Source organism: Nannospalax galili, unplaced genomic scaffold (genome assembly GCF_000622305.1).
Source record: "Nannospalax galili isolate Female #2095 unplaced genomic scaffold, S.galili_v1.0 scaffold488, whole genome shotgun sequence".
In the NCBI taxonomy this organism is placed as follows: Eukaryota; Metazoa; Chordata; class Mammalia; order Rodentia; family Spalacidae; genus Nannospalax; species Nannospalax galili.
Genome location: NW_008360316.1, coordinates 713,354 through 727,002, shown reverse-complemented (window position 1 = coordinate 727,002; position 13,649 = coordinate 713,354).

Sequence of the window (13,649 nt, the reverse complement as noted above, 5' to 3'; positions counted from 1 at the left end):
AAAAATAAAATTTTGTTAAGCACCACTATGGTTACCCTTTCCTCCCATTGACAGGGCCAAAAACACCTCACAGTATTTTTTTTTTTTTTTTTTTTGAGGCAGGGTTTCGTTGTAGCCCCAACTTTCCTAGAATTCACTATGTAGACCGGGCTGGCCTCCATCTCACAGAGATCTGCCTGACTCTGCCTCCAAGGTGCTGGGATTAAAGGCATGTGCTACCATGCCCAGCTCACAGTAGCCTAAAATTCATATTTATACATATTTTAGGAAAAAGAACATGTCTTTAAAAAAAAATCTGTTTTCCTACTGTTCACCATTTGGAAGTGGAGTCTAAGAAATGCTTAGGAAAGCACAAATGGTCAACAGAAATGATCAAATTTCAATTTCATCAAGCTTTTGTTCATATGTCTTGTATAAATTTTATTTGGTGTGGCATCACATCTGAAAATTGAAGCCATAGTCAAAGGATCTTTCTGTTCCTACAGCCAAATGTCTGAGTTTTCTCAGAAGCCTAAATTAAACTTTGATGGATCATTCCTAGATAATGGTAATTTTTAAAGGAAACTTTGAAGGAAATATTGTCCTCATTTTATCTAAAAACAAAATCTAACACTGCCTATTTTAATTCCAGAGCCTATTTGGCAGTGGCTTATTTTCAAAAGAATTTTGAGTAACTATTATTCTGATGCCAAACTAAAATATGTATGATACATAACAACTTGACCTTAAAGTCTTTTATTTTATTTAGCACAACTCATTCTACCCTTCAGATCCTAGCTTTTCCCTCACTCCCTTAAATTGTTGATGTATTCAATTACAAAATTTAATGTAATTACAGAAGCTAGTAGATTCTGATCATGTAAGTGATAGAAACATCTTCCTGGATAATCCAAGAGGATCTACTGAAAAATTAGAACAAAGGATTTTACATTTCAGATACATACAATACTACCTGTGATAGTTAATACTGATTCTCAACTTGACAGGATCTAGAAACACCTAGAAAACAAACCTCGAGGCATGCCTGGGAGGGAGTACCTACATTAGGTTAACTGAAGTGGAAGGATCCATCCTAAATGTGAGTGGCATCATCCCATGGGCTGTGGTCACAGACCAAATAAACAGGAAGGAGCCAGCTGAGCGCCAGCATTCATCACCCCTGCTTCTGGTACATTGTCACAGCAATGAGAAAAGTAATTAACAGTGCTCAAAATGGAAAACTTTCCTATCTACTACAGCAACCAGTTTGAAATATCAGAAGAAAAATGCTCCAATGTATTTTAACAAGCCTATAAAATAAAGCAACAGAACATTTTCAAGAGCTAAGACTAAAAACTATATACATAAAAATTATTGAAAGCCATAAAAGAATATTTATATGGAGAAAGTACCCTTTCTGGTTGAATGGCACAAATAGAAAGCTATCAGTTTTCTCTAAATCGATCTAGAAAGTCAATGCAAGCCCAGTAAGTCCCAATAAGATTTTTATGAAATAAGGAAAATGCATTCCCAAATTCATCTAGAAATAATAGCAAGAAAAAAGTCAGAATAAGAAAGAGGAACTTCTATCATATAACAAAATGTACTATGATGGCTAATCTGACTGAGAGATGCCCATTGAAAAAGCATACTGTGGATGCATCTATGAGGGTGTTTCCAGAGATAATTAACTAGGGAGGAGGACCCACCCCGAATGCAGGTTGGGAACCCAGATGGAATAAAAGAGGAAGAAGACAAAAGCCCACAGGCACAGGCTTTCCGTCTGAGTTTGCAGGCTGCCTGAGGTGAGCTGCTCTACTGTGTCACTTTCTTCCCTAGTAATAGAAACCATGAGTCAAAACAAATTTTCCTCACTTTAAGCAGTTTTGTTCAGGCATTCTTGTCCCAGCAAGGAAAAATTTATATATGTAGCAATTTTAAAGAAAAATCATAGTGATATGATAATTGGCTATTAGCTTCATCTGTTTGTGCTACTAGGACAAAAGACCATAGACTGGTCTTACATACACATCTTACAAAAAGATAGAGAGTTCTGGAGCCAAGGAGCTCAACACTGAGGCATGGCGTCTGATGAGAACTACTCTCTTTCTTTCTAAAATGGTACCTTATTGCTCCATCCTCGAGAGAGGATGTCTGCTGTGCCTTCGTGTGATAGAAGGGGACAGAGCAGGAAGGGATAAACCCTCTCTATCAAACTTTTTGTTGTTGTTTGTTGGTTTTTATTATTATTTTATGTGTATGAGTGCATTGGCTGCATGTATGTGTCATGCAAAGCCCGTGGAGGTCAGAAGAGGGCATCAGGAGTTACAGACAGTTGTTAATCACCATGTGGGTGCTGGGAACCAAATCCAGGTCCTCTGCAAGAGCAGCCAGTGCCCTTAACCCCTGAGCCATCTCTCTCCAGCTCTTCCATCAAACTGTTGTAATTGGGCACCGATTCATATGAGCAAAGCTGTCATGATTCAATCACTTTCCCAAGGCCATACCTCCCAATGTTGTTAATTTATGGTCAAGTTTCAGCATGAATTTTAGAACAAAACCATTCAAAATTCAGCAACTATCAGGGTTTAAAAATAAAGTTAGATGTGTTCTTACTTCCTATGCAAGTATAAATTACAGATGGACTAAAGGGCTAAATGCAAAAGATCGAGACTGTGTCAGAAGGAAATACTGTACAGGTATTTATAGTCATCAAGTGAAGAAGCATTTCTGATCAAGATACAGCACCATACCCCAAAAAGGAAAACTTGGATCCATTTTATTACATACCATATTAAAACTTTGGTTTGATGAACGATACCTTAAGTGACATTTAAAAAAAGAAAAAGTGACTGGCTGGAGAAGTGGCTCAGTGGCTGACACCGAGTGCTCTTCCACTGAGGAACCAAATTCAGCTCCTAGCACCTATGTCAGGCAACTCACACTCACCTGAAAATCCAGTTTCAGGTACCCAACACCCTAGTCTGGACTCCACAGACACCTCACACATGTGGTATGCATTCATACAAAGACATATACATACACAATTTTTAATAAAATTCTTTAAAAACAAGGGACAGTAGAAACTTTAAGAAGCCCTCAGCAGGAGGAAGTTAGGTCATTGGAGGTATGTCCTCAAAGAGAATACAGGAAAGAATCTCTCTCTCTCTCTCTCTCTCTCTCTCTCTCTCCCTCCCTCCCTCCCTCCCTCCCTCCCTTCCTCCCTCCTCTCTCCTCTCTCCCCTCTCTCCTCTCTCTCCTCTCCTTTCCAGTCACAATGAAATATTCAGCTTGATTCCATCACACATTCCCCACCATAATGTTATCCCTCATCACAGGCCCAGAAACCCCAAAACCAATCCACCCTGGACTAAATCTTCTGAAATCATGAGTCAAAAATAAACTTCAACTCTGTTGTTGTTGTCATTGTTTTTGTTTTAGTTATGTTTGCCACAGCAGCAGAAATCTGGCTGGCACAGACATGCTCTTATATAACCATGGTAGAATGATCACATTTGGGAAATAGAACAGTGATAAAATAGTGCCCAACTTAGTCAGTTTTACCAGCTGCCCTCATAGTATTCTTCAAAGAGTCTCCTCCCATTTTCTTCTGGTTCAGGCTCTAAGCCTGCATCACACATTGCACTGAACTGTCACATGTCTTTAGTACCCTTCAAGCTGGAGCTGTTCCTCTGCCTTTCTTTACTTTTCATGATATTAACAATTTTTAGGAGTACAAATCAGCTGTTGATTGTGAGGTTTTTGTTCATTTGTATTGCATTGGTTGGTTTCCCTCCATGTGGAGTCATGGACAATCTCCCTGGTGATTAAATTTCTATACATTTATAACAGCAATATCATTCATATAGTTGTGATTATAGTGCATCCCATTAGGAGATGCAGAAGATCAGTTTGTTTCAGTGGCAGTGTACATGTGATCACTCATTTAAGCTAATCTCCTATGAATAGGTACCTTTTCTTTGTAATTAGTAAATCACTTAAACACAGATATTTTGAGACTGTATACATGTTTACCTCCCCCAATAATATATGACCCAAGAGTTCCATGGTCTTTGGCTTTTCAATGATACAATAAAATAATTCTAATATATAAAGAAAATAATCCCATACCTGAGCAAATGACTAACAGTGGGCTTTTATTTCACTTAGGTATTTTACAAGAAAAGCATGACCTTGAATCTCCCCTGTAATTTCTAAAGGCCATTTTGCAATACACAAGTCAGGTCCTAGTCAGACAGATATGGATTTAATCCCACAAACCCTTTTCCTAGACATGTAAACTGGGCAGTTTATTTAGTCTGTCTGAGGCTCTAGTTCATCTTCTGTAAATTGGAAATAAATTCTAATATTTTATCAAATAGAAAATACACTTGGAGTACCTAGCACAGAAAGCAATCACTGAGTTCATTTTCTTTTTCCTTTCTTCCTTCCTTTTTCCCTTCCTTCGTTCATTCGTTCATTCCTTCCTCCCTCCCTCCCTCCTTCCTTCCTTTCTTTCTTCCTTTTCTTCTCTTAAAGTTTCCAGGTGTACTCTTTATACTGGATTCTTTCTGTTAAATATGCTTGCTAGTTTTTACAACTTAAAAATTCTATTCCCCTTAAAGTCAACTTGCTTCTATCCTCTGCTGCTGAAGCAAACTTCTCAGAGGAGCTGCTTGACTTCTACTTCCACTCTGGCCTGTGTTCCCACCATACTTAGCAGAGGGCCTGTCCCAGGCTCCTTGCAGACACTGCTGAAGTCAGGGGTCCTTTGCCCCACCCACTCCATGGTCAAACAGCTCAGTTTTCAAGGCTTCTGCCACCTTTGCCCAGGTTTTCTCCCAGTTTTTTTGGCTAGTCTTTCTTTATGAGCAATGTCAGCTTCCCTAGGCATCCAAGGTAGCATTAGACAAAGAGTGCATTTAGAATGTCCATGATGTTTTAGAAAAGCTGCTATTAAGAACTAAGAGGTGGGGGTAGAGAGATGGCTCTGCAGCTAAGAGCACTGGTTGCTCTTGCAGAGGACCCAGGTTCGATTCCCAGCACCCATATGGCAGCTAACAAACAACCGTCCCTAGCTATATTTCCAGGGGATCCAATGCCCTCCTCTGAACTCCGTGGGCATTGCACTAATATAACTAAGGGGTAGGCTAGTGAGATGACTTGATGGATAAAAGCACTTTCCATGCAAGTCTGATGACCTGAGTTTGGATCTCTAGAACCCATGTAAGAAACTGGGTGTGGTGGCATGAGTCTGTAATCCCAGCACTTCTGCTATGGGAAGGGAACTAGAGACAGGAGACTCCCCCAAGAAATTCAAAGGCCAGCTACTTGTATTATGCAGCACAGCAGAAAACAAGAGAGACCCTGCTGCAAAAACAAGGTAGAAGGTAAGGATGAAATCTTATGTAAGCTGAAAGCTTAAGGTACATGCTTGCAGTAGGTTTTGCTGGAATTGCAGGCTGATTTTGATAGCCTCTTATAGGTGTGCCACCTGTTCTCACAAGGGGACTGAGTACAAGAGGGATCATTGGAGGACAGCCCACAAGTATCAGAAGTCACTGTACTCACAGGGTTATTGTGAATGAGGTTTATTAGGAATCTGAACAGTTCTCACCATAAGCAGTTGTCTCTAAGTGCTGCTGGTTGATATGATCTAAAACATCATCAGACTCATTAGTCTGATCTTCAGCCTCTATGTTTTCATTAAACACAAGATTAGCTCCCCTATGTTCAAGTCTCCAACCTATGAAATGGAAGAAAGTATTTTCAAATTATGGAATTGATAGGGAGTTGATACATAAATATATTTTAAATGTTTATTACTTTATGTGTACGAGTGTATTGCTTGCATGTATTTAAGTGTACCTGTGTTGTACAATGCCCACAGAGGTCAGAAGAGAGTGTTGGATCCTCTGGAGCTGGAATTATGGATGGTGGTTAGCTGCCATGTGAGTGCTGGGAATTGAACCCGGGTCCTCTGCAAGAGCAGCCAATGCTCTTAACCTTGAGCCATCTTTACAGCCTCCTAAAAATACATTTAAAAAATGACAACTCAACCAAAAAAAAAAGTGAAATAGCCCTATTGCCAAATAGGTAAAGGGTTTCAATAGGTATGTCTCAAAAAAATGTGTTTCCAATAAACATATCCAAAGATGCTTAATAACAGCAATCATCAGAGAAATGCGCAACAAACCTACCATGAGATATTATCTGAAGTCCACTAGAATGGCTACTATTAGAGAGAGAGAGACAGTGAGAGAGAGAGAGAGACAGAGACAGACAGAGAGACAGAGACAGGAAGAACCCCTGGGGCTTGCTAGCCACCCAGCCCAACGGAATTGATGAGTTTCAAGTTCAGTAAAAGACCCTGTCTCAAAACAAAAATAAGATGGAGAGTGACTGAGGAAGACACTGAACACTGGTATCTGGCCTCCATATCTTTGTGCAGACACATGCATACTCATTCTCATACAAACATTCACACATACACACAAATAAATACATAGACACATACCAGAAAAAAAAATCCTTTTGCACTGTAGGTGGAATTCTGAAATGATACAACTGCTCTGGAAATCAATAAAGGGTTTCCTCAGAATATGAAAAATGGAATTATCAGGCTAGAGAGATGGTTCAGCAGTTAAGAGCACTTACTGATCGTGCAAAGGACCTGGTTTGCTTACCCACAAGAATACTTACAACTCCATTGGAATCTGTAATTCCATTCCAGAGGATCCACTCTCCTCTTCTGGCCTCAATGGGCTCTACACACAAGGGGTACACATGCATACATGCAGGTAAAACACTCATACATAAAATAAAATTTTTAATAGAATTCCATGCAGTATAACAATCTCTCTTTTGGATGTATCCAAAGTGTCTGAAATCAGTTTTTCAAAAAGATATTTGTACTTCCATGTTCACAACAGCAAAATTTTCTATAGCCAAATGGTAAAATTAACTCCAATGTCTGTCTGCAGAAGAATGGATAAACAAAATGTGGATGTGAGATTGCATATACATGTGTATGTCCACATATGTGGAGGCCAGATGTCACATTACAAAGGAAGGCAATCCAGCCATGTATTACAACATACATGAATCTTGAAAACATTGTGCCAAGTTAAAAAACGTCAGAACAAAAAGGTAAGTATTGTCTAATTCTGTTTACATGAAGTAAAGTAGATACATGGAGACTGAAAGTGGGATGGTGATTATCCAGGACTATGAACAATGGGAAATGGAGAGTTCTTGCTCAGTAAATAAGCACAGGTCTTCAGGTTTGCCAGGTGAAAATTTTATGGAATTGCGTTTCACAGCAACGTAAATATATTTAACATTACCAAACTATGTAACCAAAATGGTTAAGATGGGGAATCTTACTGTGTGCTTCCCCCACACAATAAAAATTCACCCCCTAAAGAAAAATAGGAGAATAGAAGCAATTTCTTTGAATCAAATTATACAGCATACATAACATTCAATGGACAATAAACATACTACTTTTGTGGGAAGTTTGTGTTTGGGGTCCTGCTCAGGCAGGGGATGATTTCCAAATGTCCCAGAAACACCCGACCATCACAGCTGTGGGCCATTTAACCTCCCCAAGATTTGGCAAACACCAAGGAAGCTTGATACAAACTTAAATGTCAAAGATGCTGCCTGCATTGTATGCTTGTTTTATAGAGACAGAGGTGCTTTCAATTATAAAATTTCAGCTTCAGCTTAAAATGCTGGTGTGTTTTTAAAGTTCTGAAGACCTGATATTTCATTTAAGATAAAATGTTTGCAAAATAATCTTGTCATTGCTATGGAAGGCTCTAAGTGCACATGGTAAAAGTAGGGGTTGTGCAGCAATGATAAAGAACGCTAAGGAAAATGGCCAATAGGAGTTCCACTGTGAGACACTCCCCTCAGTCCTTACAGCTCAGCAGTAGCCTAAGGAGAAAAAGACAAAAGGTAGTGAGAGGCCCACCTTCCTGAGGATAGGGATACTTTTCATACAGACCCGGTACAAATGTATTTTGGTCATTATATTGTATAAATGTCAAATTGTTAATTGTATAAGGCTTGGTTGTTGGTAATTTTGTTTTGTTTGCTTTATTTGTTTTTGAAACAGAGTCTCACTGTCGTATCCAAGGAGGCTATTGGACTCATAATCTTTGTGCCTACAAGCAGTGGGATTATTTACATGTACCACCATACCTGGCTGATTGTTTTGTAAAGCCTATTTTCCTTAGCCTAATTTATAAAATTAGGAGAATAGATAAATATAGTATATATAAGAAATATATTGGTCATTAAAAAATACTATAAATACAGCAAAGAAAAATAACGAAGGCATAGTTTATTCCTTAAAAAGTCACAGAGCTTGTATACAATGATTCCAGTTATATATTTTACTTTTTTTCTTATTTTTGAGACAGTCTTCCTGTAGCCCCAGCTAGCCTGAAACTTGCTATGTAGACCAGGGTAGCCTCAAACTCATAGTAATCCACCTGCCTCTGCCTCCCCAGTGCTGGGATTAAGGGCATGCACTACACCCAGCTCCCAATTACATATTTCAAGTTACACAAAAAGATAGACACCAATTGCTATTCTGGCCATGGCAAAGGAGTGAACCAGTCACACAAGCCTGCCCTTAAACAGCGTTTATAAAAGCTAGAAACTAGAATAAGACTATTTTGTGACAGTGGGTCTACCTGAAGGGGAGGAGTTTGTGATTTTAATTTTCTAAAGGCAGGCTTGGTGGTGCACACCTTTAATCCCAGCATTCAGGAGACAGAGGTAGGCAGATCTCTGAGATCCAGGTCAGCCTGGTCTATATAGTGAGTTCTAGGCCAGCTGGGGCTACAGAGAAATCTTGTCTTAAACAAAACGAAACAAAGGATTTTTTAAAAGACTGCAATTAGAAGTAGTAATAGTTATATTGTGGCCTTCTGGCCCAAAGGCACTGCCCAATGCCTGTGGCTCTGACTATGGAAAGCTGCAGAAGGAAACCTCATCTTCATTAGTAAAAGGTGCCAGAGAGAAAAGTCAGAGATGGAAAAGCAGCTGAAAATTTAAAGTGAAAATCCTGGCACTAAGAGAACAAACAAAAAGTAAAACACAAATTCTGAACATAAATTCTGCCTAAACGCCTGATTAACAGCTAAATTTTAAAGATAGAAGTCCTAGGTGTCAATCAAACAACCAAGAGGGATAGTTACTCTGGAGATAAATCCCTGCAGCAGATCCATGAGTACTGAGTATGCCATCCTCCTCTTCTTGTGTATGTGAGTACAAGATGGGAGGGTTACTCTGAAGTGCATGTGGAGGTCAGAGGAGAACTTTGTGAAGTTGGTTCTCCTTTCCACCTTTAACGTGTGTTCCAGGGATTGAATTCAGGTCACCAAGCTTGGTCAAGGGTTTTATCTCCTCAGCCATCTCATTGGCCCTAATCAGTTCTCTTTAAAAAAGAAAGAAAGAAAGGGAAAAAAAAGCCAGCCATGGTGTCCACCTATAAGCACAATACTTGGGTGGCAGAAGCAGGAGGATCAAGAATTTAAGGCAAGCCTCAGATACATAGTGAGTTCAAAGCCAGCCTCAGCTATGTGGGCATCTGTATCCAAAAGCCAAAACAAAAAACAACAAAAGAAATCTAAGTACATCCCCAACTACGCAACAACTTGGGCCACAGAAGAGTGAGTCTTTCTATGCCTGAGAAAGAAGAGCTGTGGTCAGCAGAGTAGCTGGAAATTAGAGCGATCCTTAGATTCAGAGACCGCTAAAAGGGGAAACCCCATCTCTGTAGACTGACAAATAATGCACATACAGAGACCAGGCTAGGAAACAGCTGGGGAGAGCTCCTAGGTCCCAGCAAGATCTCGGTTGCATTGGGATGGGATGTCTGTTAACTGCCTAAGAGAATAAAATCCCATCACCCTCAGAACACCACTGAATCCAGAGTTACTACAGTTTATTAAATAAAGTATCCAAAAGGTGCCAGGCATGCATAGAAACAGATGGTGATGTGAAAAAATAAAGGCCGTGCTGGAGACACGTTCAGCAGGTAAGAGTGCCTAATGTTCTTAGCAGACAGGAGTTCAGTTCCTAGCACCCACACCCAGTGACTCACAACCACCCGTTAACTCCAGCTCCAGGGGATCCGACACCCTCTTCTTGACCTTTTCAGGTATCTACACACATGTGTACAAACACAAAGCCACACAGGCATATACATAAGTAATAAAAATAAATCTTAAAAAAGAGAAGCCGTGCATAAAATTTGACTCCAAGTGGGTCCAGATGTTAGATTTAGCAAAGACTACAAACAGCAATTGGAAATAGATGTAACATTTTGAAGGATGATATGGTACCCATGGATAATAAACTAGGATATTTCTATGTAGAAATGAAAAGTCTAAAGAAATTCAATTTCCACAAATAAAAAGCATAAAGCTGAAATTAAAATTCACTATTTGGCTCAATAGCAAACGAGAAATTCCAGAAAATAAGTAGATAAATAGAAATCACCCAAGCCAAGTACTAAAGAAATATGAACAGCATCTCAATGACATATATGACAATATCCAACAGTGTGACATATGTGTGTGCCAAGTACTAAAGAAATATGAACAGCATCTCAATGACATATATGACAATATCCAACAGTGTGACATATGTGTGTTTTGAATCTTAGCAGAAAAAGAGAAAGATAAAGAGACAGTGAAAGCTATTTGGGGGAAGAGATTTGAAACGTTCCTAAGTTTGGTGGAAAACATGAATTCACAGATCTAAGATGCTCAAATGCTCCTAACCACTCCTGCACACATCAGAATCAATAACTAAAAGGTGGGGAGAAAGAAGAGATCATGAATACTGAAAAGCCACAAGCTAAAAAAGGGAAGACAATTAAAAAGATGACCTGACTTTGCCAATGGAGGCCAGAGACTTTGGAGGACTAAAAGGGAAAATGTCAACTTACAAACTCTATGTCTCGTGAAATTTTCCTTCAAAATATTCAAAATAGAAGCGAAACGATTCTCTGTGTGTGTGTGTCTGTCTGTCTGCCTGTCTGTTCGTGTGTCTGTGCCTGTGTCTGTCCATGTCTCTATCTGTGTCTGCCCTCTGCCTGTGCTGCAGGTGTGCATCCAGGTGTGTGTGCCGGTGAGGGTGTAGGTGCACGTGGAAGCCAAAGGTCAATGTTGGGTATCTTCCTTGATCACTTTTTGAGACAGGGTCTCTCACTAAACCTGGAGCTCACTGATTTGGTCTGTCTGTCTGGCCAGTGAGGTCCAGGAGCCACCTATTACTGCCTCCCCAGCACTGGGACTACAAATACTTCTATCCCCCGCAACCTCTGCTTTCTCCATGGGTGCTAGGGATCCAAACACAGGTCTTCTTGCATGCACACAAAGCATTTCACTGACTGAGTCGTCTCCTCAGCTCCTAGACAAAGATATTTTAAGATAAATAAAAACAAATTTGTTGGAAGTAGGCCTGCATTACAGTAAAAACAATATGGGAGAGAGAGAGAGAGAGAGAGAGAGAGAGAGAGAGAGAGAGAGAGAGAGAGATACTGAAAAGAAATAATCATAATGCAATTGAAATGTATCAGAAAAAGTAAATATCGGAAGGGCAAACATATCAGTAAATAAAAATGACTAAACATAATTCAATTTCCTTAAAAGGATTAAAGTTATTTAAAGTAAAAAAAACTCAATGTGTAGATGAATTAAAACATATAAAGATGTCATCTATCTGATGAAAAGAATACAAAGATTAGAGGAATGGTAAATGGGAATATACTGTTGTGAGATTCTTTTATTTTACCTGAAGTAAGTAAATGCTAATGCTAAGTAAGCAGAACTATGGTAAATACTGCAGTGTGTGTGTGTGTGTGTGTGCGTGTGTGTGTGTGTGTGTGTGTTTCCTGTGGATTGACCCGCAGGCCTCATGCATGTGTGTGTGAGAGAGAGAGAGAGAGAGAGAGAGAGAGAGAGAGAATGAAGAGTTATAAAGCCAAGAAGAATTAAAATGGAATGCTAAAAATTTTCTAGTTTACAAATAAAAAAAGAAGGAAGGAGTGCTAAGGAACCCAGGTGTGGATGTGATAAAGCCCAGGAAGTGCCATGGAGCCCACCTGCACCTCTAAAGTGTCTGCAAATATAAACAGACAATATGCAACTAGTATACACAACCCCACACCAATTATTCCCACAGCTTAAGTAAAAAATGAGTAAATTCTTTGAAAGACACAATTTGTCAAAGTATACTGAAGAATAAATGGATGACCTAACTAGAGAAAAATAGTAAGAAATTAATCTATATCTACCAGAGCAAATTATGTGATTGAGTCGCTGTTGTATTCTACCAAATAATGAAGGAAGATACAGTATCAAAACACGCTTTCCTCTAAGAGGCAAACATTATCCAGATACCAAATCTACCAAGGATGCTACAGAAGAACAAAAGACCCACACCCCCCATGGGCCTAAAACTTACAATAAGAACAACGAAATTCATATAATAAGAAAAATATGCTACATCATCATGAATTGAAGTTTGCCCAGGAATACAAGGTTGATTTAATATTTGAAGTTTTTCACAAAACAACGAATTACTAATTTCAGAAAGGCTAGATTATAATGTCTACAGATAAAAGGGATTGAACAAAATCCACCGCTATTCTTGATATTTTTAAAAAATCAACTTATGGCAAACTAGTAATGGAAAGGAACTTCTTAGTCTCTCTGTAAAGGTGCCTCAATGGAAAATGGACAGTGGCACCACACCAATGACATACTGTCCCCTGGGCTGGAGGACAAGACAAAGATATCCAGTAATACTGATTCTATTCAACATTGTTCCAAGAAATCTAGCCAATGTAAGAAGTCAAGAAAAATGAATGAAAAATATCTAAGTTGGAAAAGAAGAAGTGAAACTGTCTTTATTTGCATCAACATGATGTTGAAAATCTGACAAAAATTCACTGAGACTTTAAATAAGCGTAGAACATTAGCAAGGTGAATGTGAATATAGAAAATCAAGTGCAATCCACTACATTAACAACAAACAACTGGAAACAGAATTTTTGAAAGAAGTACCATTTATAATACATCAAAAAGAAAGAAAGAATTGGAACTGGCAAAAGGTATACAAAGCTTACCCACTGAAAATCATAAAATTTTTTGTGAGAAAAAGTAAGATAGGATGTCAGTTCTTCCTGAATAGACATATGGGATCAACACAATCACACTCAAAATATCAGTAGTCTTTTTATATAAATTTATGAAATGACAACAAATCTACATGGGAATATAAGGAGCTTAGCATATATTAACAGATTTTTAGAAAAATGATGATGAATTTAAGATTTTATAAGTCATAGTAAGAAGGACAGTTTAATACTAGATAAGCTAGACAGATGATGAACACAACAGGGCCCAAGAACTTCCCCCATGCAGTGTCTAGGGCTCTAGGGCAATACACCGAGAAAATAAAATATTTTCCAACTCAGTGTTAGAATAATTGTAAGAGATTTAGTAACAGCTAGGACACTTATGAAAAGTCAGAATTAATATATATATATAACTATATATATATGCATATATATTAGTTAGATGAGTTTTGAAAAACTGTACCAAGCAAAGTGGAAAAGAAATTCTTTTAAATGAATGATTCTG